General features: G+C 42.0%; 1 long non-coding RNA gene across 1 annotated transcript in view; it reads right to left on the reverse strand.

The window, feature by feature from the left end:
• The window catches only part of LOC121070358, an 88,729-nt gene that overhangs the window by 35,515 nt on the left and 30,168 nt on the right, over positions 1 to 23,046 (reverse strand). The window contains exons 9-10 of the long non-coding RNA XR_005820022.1: positions 7,222 to 7,361; positions 2,237 to 2,358 (exon numbers count right to left, since the gene is read on the reverse strand). This is a non-coding gene — a long non-coding RNA (uncharacterized LOC121070358). The remainder of the gene's footprint in view (positions 1 to 2,236; positions 2,359 to 7,221; positions 7,362 to 23,046) is intronic.

Raw genomic sequence — 23,046 nt, forward strand, 5'->3', positions numbered from 1 at the left:
ATCTCTGAGCTTGAAATTGTGTGTTCCCAGCACAGCCCACAGGGGAATATATAAAAAATCACTAACAGGAAAAAGGGGACTTTAACAGGCTGGAATAATAACTGATAAGGAAGAGGGAAGCTGTTGCAAGGAATATAGCATGATAAAAGAGGAAAGGGAAGCATTTACAACAGAGAGAGGTCTGGAAAGCTCAGGATAAAAGCAAGCAAACCAGCCTTACAGATTTGCAAACAGCCCTGAAAGTGACAATTTGGGCACAAATTCACAGAGGGACATCTGTAGGGCAGATCTTAGCAAAGCTCACCTACTTCTTAGGGCTACGCAGTCTTAAGGCATTCTCCAAAGTTCGTTTATCCAGTCAATCCAGGGAGAGCAAGCTGCAATTAAATTCCTGACAGCTAGCCCATGAAACAGGGCAAGGGGGCATGTGGAGGGCACTCAACTAGCAAGCAGGAAATGCCAATGTCCCTGAAATAATCTTTCCCAGGCTGAGAGTTGTAAACCATGCAGCTGTGAGACCCAGATCATCACAAACATGGAACAGCTTTCTGCACTGAAGATCCTATCAACTGTATGAGACTAATTTTTTTTTTTTAAATGTTGCTTTCATAAAATGGGCTAATAACTCTCACAGTCCTTTAGGTTGTGGAAAACCAACATTATTGGCCCTCTGTGGCCTGAAAGGATTCAGCTGTTCTCCCCAGAGGGTACTTCAATGGTTCTGTTGCAAGCAAGTACCCTCCTCCCTTGAAATCCTTCCCTTGCAGGGCAGCAGACTGTGCTTGTACCACCTTCCTCTCCTGCTCCAGGCATGCCCTCTGTAAAGGGCAACCCAGTTTCAGAAGATTTCAGCAGCAAGTCTACTCCTTCCCTGTGCCTTGAGTAGCAAGTACACTTCTAAGTAACGTGACTTTAAACCTCTTAGAGCAAGAAGCAGCACTGGCTCCTGGGTTAATGCCCTATTCCCTCAACGGTCAGAGGGCAGGTACCTTTCAATTCTGGAGTTTTTTGGCTCACACACAAGTGTAGTTGCTTGACTTCCTATCTGCAATGTACCTTGCTCCTTGTTCAGGATGTAAAATGAAAGGAAAGATTCATGAAAGACTCTGCAGAGACATCAGTGGAAAAACGGAGTGGAAGACAAGTACTGCTGGACATAAAACAGCACCAGAAAACCAGCTGAGGTAGCCAACACTGAAGTCTAAAGGTGTAGCGAATAGAAAACACAGAGGAAGCAGAAAGGACAGACACTATACACAGCTTCTAAGAAAGAATCAACAGAATTTCACAATGTTGTTTACTTTATTCGTTTTAAGTATGTTCTGCTCCATTTCCATGCAAGATCAGTCTTTGCCAAACCTCTGCTTCCCATGGGGCTGTCTGCTGGTTGGGTCAGTTTATTGTTCACTGAGATATTTGGGTTACCCAGAGCCAGTGGCGAGATCTGGAAATGGTCCCTTTTGTATTTAACGAAGAAATACAAAAGCTGGTGTTGATTAGCTCACATTTCTGACTGCACATTTTTATATCCAGCTTGATATGCTGGATGTTCTCAGTATGATTCATCTGGAAAAATAGCAATTTAATGTAGAAGGGCATGTTGGAGCAGGCAGAAACATTTCAGGGAAACACAGATTTAGTCAGAGGATTTAAATATCAACATACAGAAAATTATCTGTCTTTGTCTGGATGAAGAATACTTTTACAGGCTAGGACTCTTAAAAGTAGTCAAAGGGAAGTACGCATCCAAATCCCACCAGATTTTTTCAAAGCTCTTTTTAAAATCCCATCCTGGAATGTGAATATCAGGCTAGACTAATGGATCAGATCCAAACATGCATAAGTGAGGGTAGCCTCAATGTGGAATCACGAAAAACAGGGAAAGAAAATACCTCATGAAGTCATCTGGTTTATCCCCCTGCCCCAGGCAGGATTATCTATACCTATATCATTCATGACAGATGTTTGTCTAACGTGTTTTTAAAGACCTCCAAAGACGGAAACTCCAATATTTTATTATCCTGTTAGAAAGCTTTTCCCCATTGTTTAACCTGCATCTTTCTTCCTGTAGCGTAAGATCACAACTTTCTATCACATAAACCATGGGCTTTTAGGAAAGACTATTTCTGTCCTTTACACAGTTTGATTCTACCTTCTGCATACTTGAGGATTATCTCTGTGTTATCCAAAGGCTTCTCTTGTAAAAGCTGAGCCATGCAACTTGATTAGCTCTTACCTCCTTGGTCATATTTGAGACCTCCATAATTATACTCAACACTTCTCCGTTGAATTTTTCCAACTGGTCCACGTCCTCTCAAACTGCAACACCAGAGAAGTTCAGCCAAGGTTTTTCCAATGCTGAGAACAGCAGAAAGATGGCATATATATCAGGTATATCTCAATATATATGTGTATATTAAGCAGGCTACATTGTTCTTTGTGCGTTTTGGTATTCAGTATTGCACTCCATCTTTTTTCTCCTCAACAGTATGACTTTTTTTTGACTCATTCAAGTCACAGAAGAAAACCTTTCCCAATTTACAGTTCCCTCCCTCCTTCTTACATGCTGCTTATCCCAGCTGTCCACCTCATTAAGCAATTTTTCTTTTATAGGATCTCTTACTTCAAATCCTAAGTAACAAATTCCAGTTGACTTATTATTTAAAATAGATCTAGTTCCTATGGAGCTTGCTCAACTGCCAACGTGGTGCACTGTGAACAGAACAGTTAGCAATTACAGAAAGGAACCCCTCTGTTTCCTTCCAGCCTCTACAATTTGTTTAAAAAAAAATACTAGAACATAACAATAACCCTAAATAGACTATACAACATCAGCCAGTCTCAGTTGTTCATTATAATCATAACCGGCTTGTAAGGTTTCAGAGAAGGTCATGTCAGCTATTCAGGAAATTAGCATGATGTTAAACATATGTATTTATTATTCTTAATTGGCAAGTTTGATTATCAGCTGTAAAGACAACCTGATTTTAAGCTGAAGAAACCATGCAATGAAATTCCCCTGCTAGATAGTCTGCAAAGAGAGATGTTTTCAGCATATGCTATGTTTAAGACTGCTGTTCACATTATCATTAATCTTGCATTGCAGTGGATGGTACAATGTATGCAAATCTTATATTTACAGTTCTCTGTTAATTGCATGGTGCAGACAGAGCCACCCTTCTCAGGGCTGTGAGCCTGGGATGTGTGGGCTGCAGGTTAGCACCAATAGCCTGGCCAAATCAAAACTGGATAACCTGTTGTGACTGTAATGGGTGCTGTTACATATTTAATAGCTTCAGTTACCAGAACACAACATCTCAGTTTCTATTTCCCAGTATAGACAGCCATATATACATTTTAATTTCTAAATATACTGCATTCCCAAAACCTACTCTAAAAGAATATAGTTGTTATAAAATCATGCTCTCAGAAACTATAAAGTATGACAAGTTTGTCTGAGAAGACTGGAGAGGGTGTCCTTTTGTGTGTTCACAATAAAAACAGTCACTGTGTATGCCTGCAGAACCTCTGTCCCTTTCATGGTGGACATTTCTGGAGCTATTTAATACAGACTAATTTTTTTTTTTCTTCGGTTTTTACACTACACTAATTACAAATCATGTCTGAAATACGTTATTGATTTCCTCATGGGTATTTCCAGCATGCGTTCACCACAAGATCACAGACCGACATTTTTAAGGCAGTCAGACACCAAGTGCACCAGGAAACCTAGAGGAGCTGGGCCATAGGCATCCCTGCAGCTTTGGGTACACGGTGCTACTGTCCAGCTCCTGCTGATGCCAACTGCTGCCCCTGGGCAGGGGCTGTGCTGAGTACACAAAGCACTGAGCAAAGGACCAGGGAGACTCCAAATCTGCACTGCAGGTCCTTTTATTGTGCATTTGGAGCTTGCAAATAAAAATGATCATGACTAGAGCTAACTGGGATGGAGTTGGACTAGCACGGACTTCCTGAATTACACTGAAGAAAGCTCAGCTCCACTTGTCACTATACACTGGTACACATATGATCCACGGGATGGCAGCGTGGCTGGTGGTGGTCAGGGCAGCTGCACTGAGGCCCAGGGGAATTGGGCACAAAGGCTTTGAACACAGCTTGCTAGAGACACCTCAGCTCTTTCCAAGCTCCTGGTACCACGCTAGCCATCATATACCCCTGGGAGGATGGTGCCACTCGCTACCCTGGAAAAGATTCAATAACTACACAGATGAGTAAGAAATGATACTGCTGAACGTTGCGTCATTCATTGGAAATCATTCTAGCAAATGATCTCACCATTCTAGTTGCCATTCACCTTGCTAGACTTCAGCAACAGAATAGAGGCTCGTGAATGTTTTTTTGTTTGTTTCTCAAGTGTGCATGTTCCCTCCCTATGAGAATATCCTCCAAGTATCTGAATCTCTGGCTGCAGAAGCTGTTATTAACTTGCAGAGACCAAGGCTTGTTATCAGGCTTAAAGCAAAAAGTACGTTCAAGTCTGTTCTAAGTCACCAAGCACATTTGTTTGCCTACTACATTTTTCAATAAAGTCCAACTGACCTCACAATGAACTGGAATTTCAGTTCAGCTGTCCATCCAATACTCAAAAGTGAAGCAGGATTTACTGAGCACTCACAGACCCTCCCAGGCCCCTGCCCAGCAGGATGTGTGCAGCGCCACTGGAGACCTTAGCAACACACTCCAGGCAGGATTAGATAAGATGCAAGATTTTGCCTGCATGAATCAACCACCTCACCCTGTTTCTTTGTTAGTGACTTTAAAACTTTGTCTCTACTTGAAAGATATACCTGTAAAACAACAGTACACATGGGATTGAGCTTAGACCAGAGCCCAAAATGAAGTTATAACAGGAAAACCTTTTTCTCTTTTTCCCAATGTAATCATGCTTACAAGGACAGTTACAACATCCCAAGAATTGTGTCCTATGACCAGCATAACACAGCAAGCATTTCAGTGTAGTTCAGGTCAACTGCGCACCCAAGCTGTAAAAACACAGGAAAAATCTACACAATCGTTCATTTTATTTACATTAACAGAGGCTTCAGCCCTATAGGAGAGATTCTTACCTACCAGCAAGGTCAGTGCTCATTTGTGTTGCAGACCAACTGAAAAACTAAGCCCTACTCCTTTCTACTCTGCCCTAACCATATACAATTAGGACTGAACACTGAACATTTTCCAACTCACACTTCCAAATTAGAGTTACCAGCCCCTTGAGACCCATAAAATTTTTAAAATTTCAAAATACTTTTTTTTTTTCAATAGAACTGTCATTAGGTGGTTTTCAATAGTCCAGCTATTATAATGTCTGAAGAAATGGAAAATCCCATACTTGATTTGTACCTGATTACGTACTTCAAAATTAGAGAAGTCCTTTTGTGTGAGTTTTTAGGCCACTCATAGCAAGACAAATAAGAATAGACACTCCTATGAGTCCTTAGAGATATTTGGGGTCCATAGGTGCATATTACCTTATTTGATACTTATTACAATGGCATCTTACAAATGACAAACTGAGTAACAGGAGCTGGAGACACACAGGAAGCCTGCAGTTAATCAGCGAGCTAAACAACACCCTTGGAGTCAAGATGTTAAGGCTACTGGGCACTATTATTTTCTAATGAAACCAGCATTTTCCAGCTGTCTTGTATTTGCAGGTATATTGCATAAGTGTGGGTGAAACAGCAGAGCACGTGCAGTCCCTGTTGTGTGGCACAAAACTAGGAACATTTTTCCTGGTTTTATTTTGCATTGCTGTGTTCCCTTGCAAGATACACATTGAAAATTTGAGTATTAAGATGGTTTAATTGGGGATTCGGCTTTTAAAAACAATACTCCTTGTGGATCTCTTTTTGATTCAGAAATGAAGAGCTCTAAGTCTTCAGTATGTTGCTTTTTTTTTTTTTATATATATATTTCTCTTTCCTCTAAGACAGATTTCAGGAAGCTGCTGCTGTCTTATTACAGGTTATTCCAAGCATAGTAAATGTTTGCACATCTGATCTTGACACTTTTCAGGATTTTTCAATTTACCACCAGGAGGTGCAAATGATCTTCCCAGCTGCACCACTTTGGTGTTCATTGCAATTACCAGCTATATTCGAGGTAGAAACAGCTTTCTCTATTCTTTCACAGGATTTTTTTTCCTTATTGCTATCCTTTCACCCCTTCCTACTTGCGGGCCATGAAGGCTTTCAGAGCGCTTACCAAATGTGATTTCCTAGCCTGTTTTGGATTGAGATCTCTCTGGGAGTCAGCTCTGCATTGCTGTTGTTGCTAGCAGAAATATCTGGTAGTACTTACACGTTGGAAAAGTGCATATATCACACCACGGCAGTTAAAACAGATCATTTCTACGGGTGATTTGTTATCTCCCTTTAAACAGTGCGACTGAGCTGTACAATCAGTCTTGGCAAGAGCTGACTGCAAGCCACACAGTGAAAGCCAAGGACCCACCAAATGCCTGGGATCCACTTCTCTAATGCGTCTGCAGCCAGAGCTGGTCACAGCCTCAAAATTATCGGCAGGCAAAAAGGGAAAGAAAGCCCTGTCCTTCTCACCCCATGCAGACGTGAAACAGTAAGGATGGGTGGGTTTTCTGTCCCAACTGCACGTATGTTCAAACCCATATTTAAATTTAGCCCTTGTGAGAACTGGCATCTGAACCGAACCCAAAGCTAAGAGAAGGCATTTCTTCCATGTAGGAGCAGCCAAGTATGTAAGATATAATCACAGGGTAAGGACAGGCTCTCAAGATGAGGTGGTCTCACTGGACTTCCAGTGGAGATTGCAGAATTTTTAGTCGATTTAGCTAGTTTCCACATTTCTAACTATGGAATGTCACAGCAGCAGCTCAGATCTGAATCACAGAAACTCCCTAACACTGACTTGTTTCCAAATAATTTTCTCTTTATCCTTTACACATGGATGGTGATCCAGTATGACTGCAAGACCAAGTGTGCAGGGCACTCAACACCACTAAAATAGCCAGTTCCAGCACTGTTGGGAGATACAGTATGTGCAGTGCTCATACGTGTCCCATCCCACCTGAGCAACCTGACCTCCAACCTCCTCCACCTATTTTCCCCACAGAAGTGGGCAGGGTTACCTGGATATTCTCTCTGCCTTAGGAGTTAAGTAGCAGAGAGTTAGAAGTAGGTCACACTCCATTGTCTCCCTATGCAGCAGAGAGCACCATACCTTATTCTCCCTGGCAGAGCTGCTGTGCCCATGCTCCCTAAAAAAGGGGCACCAGCAGGAGAGCCAAGATCTCAGGGTGTCACATACCACATGCTGCAGCCTCCAGGGTCACGTCCTGGCTTCCCCATGAGACCAGTGCTCTGTTAGCAAGAGAAGAGAGAGAGGAAAAAAGATGAGAGAAGTCAGAAGCTTATAGGTAAGTCTATAGAGAACATGGTCAGGATTAGTTTGCATCAAAAGAACAGCAGTACTTTGCAGTACTGTTTTAATATTTTATTTTTTATATCATGAAAGTGTTATGCATGTTTTCTCTACCACTTAGGAATTGGCCAAGTGGAGCAATATTTGAAATTTCTCTCTTTCTTTGTCTATCTCGAAAATACCAAAATGAAAAATTCAGAAAAGGTTCTCAGTCCCAATGTACAGAAAACTTTGTTTGGGTTAAAACAGCATTATTAAAGGGATATTTCCACAGCAACTCAGTAGTCCACTAATGGCTGTGCACCTACGAGCCTGGTCCCTACGAACAGCAACATGTATAGCCCTGTAGTTAGCTATCTGTTCTCCAGTTTTTAACTTGGCATATGCTCCATATCAAGACTTCAGGGCATAATCAACAAGAAAGTATGGATTCAGAGGAAATTCAGAAAACACTAAGGAGAAAATGAGTCCAGTGTATCTAAGCAAGGGTATCTCTAATACTTTCAACTAGCTGTACACCGAACAGCTCCTGATGACTTTCATCTCAACTACCATGCATGCTCCCCACTTTATTCTAAGGGTAATCTGCTGACATGCTGAAGGGCTTCTTTCCCAGACAGCAAGAAATACCCAAATGGCCAAGGAAGGGAGGAGTAGGCTCATACTGCTGCATTTTAGAGAAGGCTACGGCAGGCCCTAAACGTGGGTAAAGGGACCTGAGATACTGATTGTGGAGAAGAGGGAGGTGAAGTCAAAATGAGGTGGAAAACGAAGGATCACAGTTTGGCATTCAGAAGGAGAAAGAAGAAAGGAAAACAAAGATAGAATAGGAGAGAAGAAAATTAAAAAGTCACTCAGTCTCTCTGGACTGCAGCAGACAGGATCACTGTAGGGGGGACAAGTGAGGAGAAAAAAGGGATTGAGGGGCTCCAAGGGTGCGTGGCATGCACAGCCCACAGGCATGGCAGCAGAGGGAATGCTGAGGGTTTATTTGCTTCGCGTATGCCAATTGCCAATGCCAAGGACAAACAAGAAAATTGCACATTGACAAAAAGCTTAATTCCCTCCTCATTAGCAAGCAGAAGCACTGACACCAAAGCATGCCGCTCATTAGCTCCAGTTATTTTAACAGTAAATCTTGAGTTATCAAAAGAAAACTATGACAGCATCATTGAGCATAAAGGAATCTAAATTCACTTATTTGCACCTTCCAGCAGATTGTAAGTACAAAATTGCAGGGTACATTTTTTTCTAAATGTGACCTCTAATTTAAAAAAAAAAAAAAAGATTATTTTCTAGTGCTGAGATTATTGTCTAGTGCTCAGCTGGGAAGGAATTAAATAGGATCTGAAAAATAGTTAATTAGAAGGGCATGCTGCGGTTAGCAGTTCTGGTTCCTTTTTATCCGTTTTACAGCCATACTGTGAATCAGAAACATCAAGAACTGCTGAGAAATTATTTGTGGAATATCTTTCACTATCCACTGAGCCATATTCCGAGATCTCTCAAGTCAAAGGGATCTTTCTCATTGACTCCAACGGTAAATCACATAAACACGTTGGAGTATTTAATAAATATACATGAGGTGCACAACACAGAAACAACACGAGCATCACTAAGTGGTAACCAAATCATTTAAATTGATATCCCTTTGCTCCTTCCTTGGTTAAAGAGGCTTGGAAGGTGACCAAAACACACACCCCTGGCTGACCCACAGCTAGACCAGCCATAGTAATGGAAGTGCTACAGTTAAAACAGAGGTGATTAATTTCTACCTGGCCAGACGTCTGTCCGAGAATGCATCGCTTACGAGTACTCATCCTTTTGCATTAGTGTAATAGTGTCTCAACAGTGAGCTAAATGCTCCTGATCATAAGTTTCCAGATCTATGTTTGGATTACAGGAATATCAGGAGTAATTATAGAGAATTATCTCTAGCAAGAATTTTGATGGTCAGTTAGGATAAATACAGCACAAATGTACAATTTTTATATATTGGAAGAATGAAACAATATCAAGCTTCAGCTTTTTAATTCTGGGATAGACTTACTGAATTGCCCAGCTCCATGTCATACCCAAAGACTTTCTAAGCATCACAAAAAGAAACATGCACTCATAACATGAGCCAAGGCTAAGCCTCACCTCAGCCCAGAAGAAATCAACCTGAAGGTGCCTGTTGGGTCCTTTTCACCTACACTCTAACCCTAAGATGGACCTGTGCTGGCAGCTGAGCTGAGCAAGCACACCTACCCCAAAGGCCGTATGTAACCCTGGCAGCATTTAAAATACTGGTTTACCTGCAAGGGAAGCTCTTCTCCAGAACCAGAAACCAAACAAAACCTTGGGAACATGACACCCGTGTGTTCTGGGATAAGACAGCAGCAAGGTATACCTTGAACCAGTTGTAACTTTTCAGATGAAGTTAGAAAATATATATATTTTTAAATATTGCTCTGGAAATAAATAAATGTTTAAAGAAGGTGGTGACCATAACGATAGCTGAATTTCAAAAAACAGAATAGAACACAATAGAGAGCATTTGGCTCTTTTCACAACAAACAGCATGTTTCCAATCATCAGCAACAAAGTCAAGCTAAATATTTCAAACCATGACACCAAAGAGAATAAAACTGTACATGATGATGTGCAGCAGACTGTATTGCTGTATGCCCACCTCATCTGCTGTCATGCCAGCTTTCTTACTTGTTACCAGCTTCTTTTGCTTGTTTGCAATTTTTCTTTGAAATACCTTATTTTTAAAATCACCCGGCAACTCGTATTTAGCTAACCGTTCAGATTTCCTAAGAAACTTTGTTCTCTTTTGAGAACTTAGTGAAATAACCAGTTATTTTAGAGTGTTTAACACTAACAAGCATCACTGAAGCATCACTGGGGAAATTCAATTTGAAAACTTTGTACCCAGCTGGCTTTCCTAAAGAGGCAGTTTAGTATTTGGTGGCATTCCCACTCCCCTACTCTTTTTGTAATACAAAGCTAGAGAGGATCATGATGAATACCAGTTGCTGGCTGTATCGTGCCTGCCTCTTTTTCTCCTTAAGGAAAGAAGCAGACTGGAGAACACGAAATACAAAGTTGCTGCTGTCTGACAGGCTGATAGCCTCTCTGCCTACAAAGCTACTAATTCATGCAACGTGTGCATGATGCAACATTAGCGACTTTTGCTTTTAGTATGCAGTTGGCATGCAATTTGCTTTAGGATGCAGCTATAGATAGTCAAGTGCAGAATGAATGCATGGGAGATTCCGATCGATGGCTGGCACAGACTCATCTTGTTGGGTCTCATTAGCGAAGGCCATAAAAACAGCAACAAGTGAAAACGAGTCAGAATGAAAATGTATTAGAGCCTGCCATATTTTCAGTGCTCAATTCAATGATTTTCCACTTACGCCAGGGAGAAGACTCTGCAGATGAGGCCTCTGGAGGCCACTCAGAAATTATTCCTGGCTCTTCCCCAAACTCCCTGTGTGATCTTGTCTAAGCTAGTTTATTCTTCCATACCTCAACCTTCTGTGTAGCTGTAAAATGCACCCTAAGTCTCTCTTGGCAAAACAAAAGTAGAGAGCTTAGGTAGGATTAATCAACTGCACAAATTCAAAATACAGAGTGATTAGCTAGGGTTAGACCTGTTATTTTTCGTAACAGGTCTTGGAGGTTGCAATGGATCACCAGCTGAGCATGAATCAACCATGTAATCTGTTCTGAAAAAAAAAAACACCTCACTGGGACACAAACTGGAGCAGAGCATACAGATCATGCAGGAATCCTTCATCTGCCAGTATATCCCAGCTGAAGATCTGTCTTCCCATTTTGGATGCATTTTAGGGAAGATGAACCAGTAGAAAGACTTTTAAGCAAGACGAGAGAGGGAGACCAGAGGCCCAGAACAGCTGACCTATAACAGCCTGAATTAATTGCTGTCATCTAGCCAAAAAGAAAAAGCAAGCTGAGGAAAGGAGGACTAAAATAACAGCGCTCCAGGTTGTTGCAAGACAGAGCAAATCTCCTTTCTAGTATCTTTGGTGGTTAGGAAAAGAAATAAAGAGCTTCGACTGCAGTAAGAGAAATTTATGTTAAACATGATGGAAAAAAATTCTGTGACAGGAAGGGTGGTAAAGCACCAGAATAAATTGCCCTGGGAAGCTGTGGAGTGTCCATCTTTGGAGGCCTTTAAGAACAACTTATACAAACATCTTTTAGGAATAACACAGGGATAGTTAATCTTGCCTTGGGGCAGCATGATAAACTCTGATCTTTCAAAATCCATTCAGCCTGTTATTCTGTGATAATATCTGTGCAGCTGTCCTGTGTTTGTACAGTACCTAGCCCTTTTCTTTCTTCCTGAAAGACAAACAGTAATTACCAATTAGCTTTATAATCATTATATTTCAAACCATAGTTTTATGCAACTTACACAAACTATAGCTTCACTTTAAACAAAAAAAAATATGTTCTCCCATTTCCCTACTGAGCTACACTATGTTAAGAATAATTGTTTATTTTTCAATGCCATATCTGCAAAATCAATTCACACGGCTTTATCTGACAGTAGGAAGAAAGATCACTACTGCGTTGCATATAGTCTTTCTCATTTTCACATGCTCTACTGTGCTGGAAAAAGAAAAAGTAAAAAGTAAATATAAAACTTCCTAAAATATCTATTCTGCTTCTTAAAAACTAAAAATAGTAAGATTCACAACTTCATCTTTGAATATCTTTTTGCCTTACCTCAGTTAATATGAAAATGACAAGACTGTAACTCTGAATTAATGTAACTAATTAATTAATCTGGGTGTTGTTTCATGTGAGATTTATCATCAAAAAATTAAAAGAAAACCACTCCTTTCTTAATATGTATATTTCAACTACTATTTAGACTCTTATATGCAGGTGAAGCTGTCATCGTAATTGATCACTTCACCAGTCACTGCCAAATGTTATCATCTCTGTTCAAGTTTGTTAATGCCGTATTTGCTCTCTTTCCAGCCTTATTTCATGTGCATGTAGAGGCAAACCCCCTAACTGGAACAAAAATGATGCAATAAAACAGAAGAGTACTCATGTCGCTAACGGGAAAATTCAATGGCCATGTTATTTTCCTCTCAGAGATATTGCTGGTTGTTTCTATTTAATTCAGTGCTTTGTTATTAAATTGACACCAAAACCCCACTAGGCAATGATAAATTTCAATGTTTCATTTGTTGTAGTCTCAGATACACCCTTATGCCTGGCAGCAAAGGATGTGGTTCAATTCAGTTCTCATTTTTTAGGATTCTGTACTGCATCTGGATGTCTACCCAGTGAAGTAAAAAGAACCAGAGCCCATCTCTGCTTCAGTGTAAATCTGCCTTTGGGGAATCGAATCCCATCAGATTTCAAAATAGACACAACACACAGACTTTTGAAGTAATGCAATTTGACACAGTGGTCCACCATCAGCTTATAAAGGGGCCTGGATGAAGAACAATATGCTAATAGTGTGCCAGTTGTACACTGGTTTCTCAGATATTATGCTGGTCTATATGTATTTTGCTATACTCCTACATAATGTACGAAATGTTACAAGTGGTGGTGTTTTTTTGTAACTACTGAGATATTAGATATCTTAAGGCTTTGCTCTTAAATGCATGATTATTTCAGCTTTCATTAAGGAAGAGTAACATTTTTCCTACCCTAAAGGATGCAAAGGAATCCCTAAAGCAGACTCTGATGTCATATTAAGTGAAGTAGTATCTTGAGAAATTGTAAAGAAAAGACTTGTCCATTAAGCCAATAAGGATCTATTGACAGGTAGTATTAAGACTAAAGTACTTAAAGCTTTTTATATGCCAAAATTCAGAAGGTAAATCACAAATAGCAATCTTAGTCAATAATAAGGAAAGAACAAGGAAAGGACAGGTTAGGTAGTACTTAGGTAGGTTAAATACGTTCAACTCATGCTAAGACATACAAAAACCTGAGGAAGACTGCTAAGATCCCAGAGCCCCTGGCAACTGCCTATCTCTGGAAATCTCTGGAGGACCGACAACATATCAGAAAGCTGCAGAAGGGAGAAAACGGTGATTATTCTTACAAAGGAGCAAAACCAGAGCAGCTGGGAATCTGCAGGCCTGACAACATACTTCGTTTATCAAAAAACACTGGCACATATAATTAAATAATCTATTTGTAAGCACTGAAAAGAAAATAAGTCCAGTAGTGGCAGTCAGTGTGAACCCCTGTTAAGAGCTAATAATATCAAACTACTCTAATTTCCCCCTGTGATATGGTATCAGGCTTTGTAGGTATGCAAAGGAGAATATATCCCATAACTTTACCCTCATAAAGCTTTTGATATTTTCTTACAATCATACTGACCAAGTCCTAGATTAAAATTTAAGAGTTCGGGTATGAAACTGGTAAGAAAAGAGATTACTTATCAATGTTCATTGCAAATAGAAGCTAGGATACTGCCAGGGATGCTATGAGTATTTTATTATGGCTATATGATCAGGAGTAGGCAGGCAGTAGTCAGGAGAGCGAGAGAATGAGGTTATTAATTGATGAATGACATGAAGATAAAGGGGACAAGCAATACGTTGGTGGACAGACTTGATTCCACCCAAATAAGATAACTGGTCTGTAAAGAAGAGGATGCTGCTCCATAAGGACAAGTGCAAGTTGCTACAAGTACACAGGAATAATCAGCCTAGCAAACACCAGCCAGGGAGCTATTGGTTGGATGGCAGGTTTGCATAAAGGGATGCAGTAAGGTCAGCCACAGTCAGCAGGTCATCCTCTGAAAAAGATGAATGTCAGACTGGGACAGATAGTCAGCCTGTAGTCCATTGGGCACAGGCTGGAAGTTTCATTTTCAGCCAACACGGATGGAGCAGAATGCCAAATTTTGGTGTGCTGCTTTTCAAGAAAGAAGAGGAGTTATTGCAACTGGATGAAAACCCAGGCATGACATGGACTGCATAGCCTGTAGATAAGAATACAGAAGGCAAACAGAATAGTAAATAAAAAGATATTGCAGAGAGGAAAGGCAGTCTAGTGTCAAGATATTTTATAAATAAAATTAATGCAGATTAAATTTCATCATAGAATATTCCAGAATTAAGGAAATAAGGAAAAAAAGCCATGGTTGGGATGGTAGAAGTCAAGAATGCCTGGCCTGGAGGGAGTTCATCATTGTGGATGAATAAGAATGAGCAGGAAGACATCTGTGAGGACTCATAAATATGAGTTGTCTGGCCTTGCATCAGGGTAGAAATTACACGATCTGTTGAGATCTTATTTAGCCCTGCTTCTGTGGCATTTAAAATGTTTAAACAATAAAAAGAGAAGAGCAAGAACTCCACACACATATATCTCAAGCTGGGGATGATACAATTCACTTTTCTACACTCAGAGTTAGTAATGTTATATAGCGTACGTTCAGGCACTAGGAAGAAACAAAAGGGAAGAAACAAATACCATTAGGACATTTTTTGTGTGGGAAAGTGACACTGCCTCTGTTACAGTGGTAAGGCAGCGCAAAAAAGCCTACAGGACAGAAAACCTCCGCATCAGTCTCCCGAATTCCTGGCTAGTAGCCTAACAACTTGACTACCCTTCGAACATGCCCTACTTTGATTCTTTTCCAGAACTATCTTCTACAGAACCAGGTCTGGCTGGCCGCGACTCCATCCCTGTATTTTGGTAGGTGGCTGTAGGCTGGAGTGGGGCTTCCTAAGGGGGGACCCTACACCACTTCTGTGAGAGATAAGCTAAACCTGTTATCACTTGGGAAGCAAGGGGGAGGTATTGGCAATCTCCTTCAGTCACCTTTTAGGACAAACACAGCTGGAAAAGGTGTTTGAAGGCTTCTTTCCTTCCAGATATGAATTATTCACCGAGGGGCATTACTGAATTCCTGAGGCTTTCACACCTCAGAACAGTGCCCGGGACAGGAAGCAGGCCTCCACCCAAATCCCAGGCAGCAGAAGCAATGATTTCTAATTTGTTCAGAGAACTAGTGCGCATGCAGTGAAGAGGAAAAAAAAAAAAAATCAAGGAGGGAAGGCAGTCCTCAAAGCCAGGAGACACAGTGAGAGAGCAAGACAGATGAAAATGGCGACCCGAGAGAGGTAAGGCAGCAAGGTAGCAAGAAGTGGAAAGTCAATAGGAAGACAAACAATGTGTTTTTACTAAAGCTGTTAATTCACTCTTCACATCTCCCACTCAAGTCATCAATCACAACACAAACTAAATAGAGCTGAGAGCACAGCTGCCTGCCTGCCACTGTAAATGAACCTTCTGTGTATGGAGCACTGCTCCGGCAAGCTGGCGTCACAAGAGGAAAAAACCTCAGCTACAAAAATAAACAAATCAGGTACCACAACCCTCCTCCCTACATTTTTTTTCCAAAGAATATGTGCTACTAAGTTTTAACCCTTTACTGCTTGTTAACTAAGCTCACTAATTTTCCTTTACTTAAAACGTACAACTGATGTCATCCTGAAGTATTGAAACAGTTAGTGGGTTTTACTGACCAGTACAAAGCTTTGCTCAGCACCAAATTCTTCCTCCATATCAGACAGGACTGATGGAAGAGGCAAAGGAGGAACAGAGATGCAGAAAGAGGCAAGCTCTAACTCCCACCATCAGACCTGCCTGACAAATATCCACCTAAGACCTAAGATGCTTGCAGACTAAGAAAACCCATGGTTTTGTCTCTGCTTCACTCTTCTTGTGGCATGCTGCAGTTGTGGCTTCCTGCCTTTTACTATAAGCCTTGCTTCAGCAATAAAGTGACCAGCAAGTCTTCTGTGTTGTGTTGGGGCACTGGGAGGCATGGACAAATGTTTGATGGAGCCTTTGAAATTGGACATGCATTTTGGCACTGCCTATAATCATGGTATTTTGGAGCTGGTGTCGAATTGATCCTCTCCAGCCTTGCATTTCTACTGTTTAAACTTATGAGAAATCACCTTCTCATTTCTAAATCAGAGAACATTTTCCTTTGTCCTGACAATATTTTTATTTAAAAAAAATAAAAAAATAAAGGAAAAAGGTGACCTGTTCTTTATCGAAATTCAGAATGATAAACTTATTACTAACTTATTATTAACTTAAGACTAAAAAGTCTTCCCACTTTTGGTTAATAACCTATAATATTCACTGACATTTGCATTTTTCTGAATTATTCACGCTCTATCTGTGAGCCAAATGACAGCACAGTTAAGAAGCTACAATATAACTGAAGAAAAGATGGGAATGAAAGCTAAGAGGACTTGATACATGAATAGCTCTGCCATTGCCCAGCTGTGCAATCGATCCATTACTTGCCCTTAGCACAGTGCTTGACAGGTGCTGCAGGACTAGGTTTTGCCTCGGACCAACAGGATCCTGCAGCCCCAAGCACCATGCAGGACTTGTGACAGCAGGAGAAGCCTCTCCTCCCCTGCCTTCCCCCAGAACAGGCTACCACAACGGGATCGAAGATGGGGTGGGCACAGCTGTCAGTCTCCCTCTGTGACCAGGTCTGGAATCGCATTGTCGGCCACTGCTGGCATAAGCCCGTAATCAATGACTGCTCTGGCCAGCCAAGGAAGGGAAAGCCTGAGTTTTAGAGTCACTGAGTCACAGGGCTCCCCTGGGATGGTTCATTTTACTAATAGGATCTTGCTGCAAGTCCCCATCTACCACTTCTATGGACGTTTCTGGAGAATATATTGCTACTATCTAGTCATTATGAAGTCATCTATCTGCTAAGCAGAGAAGATATGTAGGCTTCTCTAACTAATCCCTTAAAAGAAAAACAAGTCCATAAATTCCTAGAGGAAAAAAAAATCTGAATTCTTTTAGTATATGTTGATTAATTGCTATATATCAGAATACTAGAGAAATCTCTCTTTTTAAGTCAGCTGCTTTGGGCAAGCATTTTGATTGCAGAAACATTGCTTATAGAAGAATCCTGGAACAGAAAACTTGACAACAGCAGGTACAAAACAGAAAGCCAACTTAGACATTATGGAAAGTTGCAGGAAGAGTCAACACTTGCTGTTGCTTTGCTCTGCATATTTGACAGAACATCTGTGTATTACAGAATCATTTTTTAGGCATGTAGCAAATTAAGGGAATTGTGTGTGTCTACAACAGCTAAAATTCCTGTTCACAAGTCAGGAGCGTTCAGGGTATATGAAAGAGGAATAAATACATAGATGCATAAAAAGTCTTGCAAAGAACAAACTCTGTTCTGTAAGGAATACTCACCAGCTTCTATGATGCATGTATTTTACATTTTTTCCAAGTCTGTTTTCTGCTGTGTCAGATTAGATTATATATATGTTATATGATGTTCAGTGGTTCACAGATTCTGATGATAAGGTACCGGGATCTACCACAAATCTGTATTTTACGCCTGTGCGAGAACACGTGTACTAAGAGATGTTGCCACTTAGAGTGCACCGGCTTAGCACTTTGGTTTCTGAATGAGATGTGCTGGTGCATTGACTTTAGCACGTCTTGTGAGAGAAAACAGGAAAAACAGACTGCCTCCCCAGACGTTTTGAGACTGTTTTTGGGCCTCCTGTGATTCAGGAAAGCTTGGTTTTGTTCCTGGCTTAATGCCTGAGCAGCACTGCACTCCAACACCGGCTGTTTTATCTACTTGTAAGCAGGGAGGCGTCTCTCCCTGCATGTATATATACAAAGAAGGCCTCCAGTTGAACTGAAGGCTGCAAGAGCTACTAGAAGTAAAGGCAGCATGAATTAATGCACCTTTGACCACATAAGAAAAGAGCTTCCTTTTTCGCTCTTAAAATCTGTGAATACATTGTAGAAGCAGTATTGTTCCTAAGATAGGAACACATATCAATAACAGTGTAGAAATATGTAAATACAGAGGTCTTCTAAACTAATAGGCTTTCCAAATTTCTGAGCTGCTGCTGTAGCAAGCCAGGTTGCATGCAGCATGTCTGGGTAGTCTGAAAGGGAAGAAGCGTTACATTTGGAGACTGTAACTTCCCACACGTTTAACAAAACAACAAAACGGCAGACAAACTAAGAAAAATATGGCAACAATGATAGGTCACGAAGCTTGAGGAGGTGCTCTCTCTATAAGCTTTGTGAGCAGACAGCAACCTATATTGCCATGTAAGAGGCTACTACAGAATCACAGAATCGTCTAGGTTGGAAGGGACCTCCAAGATCATCTAGTCCAACCTCTGTCCTAACACTAACAAGACCTCCACTCAACTATATCACTAAGGGCTACATCTAAACGTCTTTTAAAGACCTCCAGGGATGGCAACTCAACCACTTCCCTGGGCAGTCCATTCCAATGCCTAACAACCCTTTCAGTAAAGAAGTTCTTCCTAATATCCAACCTAAACCTCCCCTGGCACAACTTTAGCCCATTCCCCCTCGTCCTGTCACCAGGCACGTGGGAGAATAGACCAACCCCCACCTCTCTACAGCCTCCTTTAAGGTACCTATAGAGAGCGATGAGGTCTCCCCTGAGCCTCCTCTTCTCCAGGCTAAACAACCCCAGCTCCCTCAGCCGCTCCTCGTAAGACTTGTTCTCCAGACCCCTCACCAGCTTCGTTGCCCTTCTCTGGACTCTCTCGAGCACCTCCATGTCCTTCTTGTAGCGAGGGGCCCAAAACTGAACACAGTACTCGAGGTGCGGCCTCACCAGAGCCGAGTACAGGGGGACAACCGCTTCCCTAGACCTGCTGGCCACACTGCTTCTTATACAAGCCAGGATGCTGTTGGCCTTCTTGGCCACCTGAGCACACTGCTGGCTCATATTCAGCTGCCTATCAACCAGTATTCCCAGGTCCTTCTCAGCCAGGCAGCTTTCCAACCACTCATCTCCCAGCCTGAAGCGCTGCTTGGGGTTCTTGTGCCCCAGATGCAGGACCCGGCACTTGGCCTTGTTGAACTTCATACAGTTGGCCTTAGCCCATCGGTCCAGCCTATCCAGATCCTCCTGCAGAGCCTTCCTACCCTCGAGCAGATCGACACACGCACCTAACTTGGTGTCGTCTGCAAACTTACTGAGGGTGCACTCGATCCCCTCGTCCAGGTCATCGATAAAGACATTAAAGAGGACTGGCCCCAGCACTGAGCCCTGGGGGACTCCACTAGTAACCGGCCTCCAACTGCATTTAGCTCCATTCACCACAACTCTTTGGGCCCGGCTACCCAGCCCGTTTCTAACCCAACAAAGCGTACGCCAGTCCAAGCCACGAGCAGCCAGTTTCTTGAGGAGAATGTTGTGGGAAACGGTCTCAAAAGCCTTACTGAAGTCAAGGTAGACCACATCCACAGCCTTCCCCTCATCCACCAAGCGTGTCACTTGGTCATAGAAGGAGATCAGGTTCGTCAAGCAGGACCTACCTTTCATAAACCCATGCTGACTGGGCCTGATCGCCTGGTTGCCCTGCAAGTGCCGCGTGATGACATTCAAGATAATCTGCTCCATGAGCTTCCCTGGCACTGATGTCAAACTAACAGGCCTATAGTTCCCCGGGTCTACCCTCCGGCCCTTCTTGTAGATGGGCGTCACATTTGCTAGCCGTCAGTCGACTGGGACCTCTCCTGATAGCCAGGACTGCCAATAAATGATGGAAAGTGGCTTGGCCAGCTCCTCCGCCAGTTCTCTCAGTACCCTCGGGTGGATCCCATCCAGCCCCATCGACTTGCGTACATCCAAGTGCTGTAGCAGGTCACCAACCATTTCCTCGTGGACAGTGAGGGCCACATCCTGTTCCCCATCCCCTTCCACCAGCTCAGGGTACCGGGTATCCAGAGAACAACTGGTTTTGCCGCTAAAAACTGAGGCAAAGAAGGCATTGAGTACCTCAGCCTTTTCCTCATCTTTTGTAACTAAGTTTCCCCCCGCCTCCAGTAAAGGATGGAGATTCTCCTTAGTCCTCCTTTTTGTGTTGATGTATTTGTAAAAACGTTTTTTGTTATCTTTAACGGCAGTAGCCAGATTGAGCTCCAGATGAGCTTTGGCCTTTCTAATTTTGTCCCTGCACAGCCTCGCAACATCCTTATAGTCCTCTTGAGTAGCCCGCCCTCTTTTCCAAAGATTATAAACCCTCCTTTTTCTCCTAAGCTCAAGCCACAGCTCTCTGTTCCGCCAGGCTGGTCTAGTTCCACGCCGGCTTGTCTTTGGGCACGTGGGGACAGACTGCTCCTGAGCCATTAAGATTTCTTTCCTGAAGAGTGCCCAGCCTTCCTGGACTCCTTTGCCCTTCAGAACCTCCTCCCAAGGCACTCTGCCAACCAGTGTCCTGAACAGCTCAAAGTCAGCCCTCCGGAAGTCCAAGACAGCGGTTTTACTGGTCCCCTTCCTGACTTCGCCAAGAATAGAGAACTGAACCATTTCGTGGTCACTCTGCCCAAGACAGCTCTCGACCACCACATCTCCCACCAGTCCGTCACTGTTTGTGAACAGAAGGTCTAGCGGGGCACCTCCCCTGGTAGGCTCACTAACCAGCTGCATCAGGAAGCTATCTTCCACGCTCTCCAGAAACCTCTTAGACTGCTTTCTCTGGGCTGTGTTGTGCTTCCAGGATATGTCTGGGAAGTTGAAGTTCCCCACAAGAACAAGCGCTGACGATTTCGCGGCTTCTGCAAGCTGCCTGTAGAACTCCTCATCTGTCTCCTCATCCTGGTTCGGTGGTCTATAACAGACCCCCACCAGGATGCTTGCCTTGTCGGCCTTCCCTCTGATCCTAACCCATAGAGCCTCAACCTTATCATTCCCAGCCTCAAGTTCCTCAACATCAAAACACTCTCTAATATAGAGAGCCACACCACCACCCCTTCTGTGCTGCCTGTCCCTTCTGAAGAGCCTATAGCCAGGCATTGGAGCGCTCCAGTCATGAGAGTGGTCCCACCACGTTTCCGTGATGGCAACCAAGTCATAGCCTTCCTGCTGCACGATGGCTTCCAGCTCCTCTTGTTTTCCTCTTTATGCCTTAAAATCATATTCAAATTATATATTTTTGAATAAGAAAGGGTGGATCATATCTAGTTTCCATTTTGTAAACTGTGCATGTTCTGTACCATCTATTTTTAGTTTGAAATGATGTAACTTCAAGGTAGAATTTTGGGAACGTTTATACAACAGCATGCATTAAATTTGAAAAAAAGCTGGATCAAAATTAATTGCAAACCTCTTGTAAGAACAGACTAAATCAATGCATAAATACCTGTTCTAAACTTGAACAACATTTCAGTGAAAAGATAAGGAAATTGCAACATATGATTTAAACAAGAAACAAAATCACAGAGGAAGAATAAAATAAGGCTTTTGTTGGCTACGAATACGGCTCAGACTGTCCTAGCAATACTATTTTACGACACAAGCGAAGTTAATCACATATCCCAAATGTGAATGCCATCATTAGCAGTATGGTGGATACCACTGCAGATCTATTTAGTGCCATGCCAATGTAAATTCTCAATAAACGTGTAGGTTAGCAAAACAATACAGATAACCTTCGCAGACAGTGTTGTGTTCCTTCTTTAACCCAGGAAATGCTACAGAACAGATAAACTGCAGCATTTCTCAATTTATATGAGACCACACAGTCACTTATTTTAGAGGATGCTGCGCAAGCTATTATCTTAGATACTCACTTAAGAGCTTTCAAAGTTCCAACACTATTGAAAGAAAAATGGAAGACAGAAAAGACTGGTGAGAACAAAATAGCTAAATTTCTGGGAGGCAGATATTGTTGAAAGGCTAAAATACTGACTCCACTGAAATCAGTGTTAATAAAAGAGATGGTACAGTATCTAATCACATCTGTAATTAGGAGGTTACTTCTCATACCTCTGAGAATCCTGGAACGGGTTGTTAACAAAGAATGTATTGGATCCAAATTAACTTAAAAACTCCACTAACTTTCCTGAGGCTAACCTCAGGCCTTTCTGTTCCTGTTATGTCACACAGCTTGCTTTGGCTAATCTCAGTTCTGTGGGATTAATCAGAAATAGGCATTTCCTGCCATGTTTTTGTTTGTTTTGCTTTTCCTGCAGGTGATTAGAGTATCTTTGTAGCTGCTTGCATTATGGATTAAAACCCACCTGCAGGTGGGCTGAAGTAATCACTTTCTGCTGAATGTTTATTAAAGCAGTAATTGCTTTCATTTCCCCATATACACAGTGCACACACTATCTATTGTATAAAATTTGGTTAAAATAAGAAAGAAATAAAACCATAAACCTTTATAGGCACAGAAAGCCTCACTTAGTCTTGAGCTCAATTCTACATGGCAACTGTAGATGGAAAGCTTGTTATTGAAATGGCTCATATCACTGAATAAGTGTAAGTCCTTTCAGTATCTTTTCCCAGTACTTTACTTCAGTGTCATTTGGGATGCCCAGGGAGCTGCATTTGCACAAATGTTGGATTCATCTGATTAAATATTGTCCTTAGGCAGGAACCTGTATCAAGCCGCAAACTTGCCATGCTCGGGAAAAATACCCTTTGGGAAAAAAGAACTTCAGGAGTGAAAGTCTCCCTTCTGTATGTTGATGCAAAACTTCCTGATTGATGAAACCTGTCCAGAGCTCCGTAGCGCCTGCAGTCCATCTCCCTCTGTCCAAGTGATCCTG

This window comes from Cygnus olor, chromosome 5 (genome assembly GCF_009769625.2).
Source record: "Cygnus olor isolate bCygOlo1 chromosome 5, bCygOlo1.pri.v2, whole genome shotgun sequence".
Classification (NCBI taxonomy): domain Eukaryota; kingdom Metazoa; phylum Chordata; class Aves; order Anseriformes; family Anatidae; genus Cygnus; species Cygnus olor.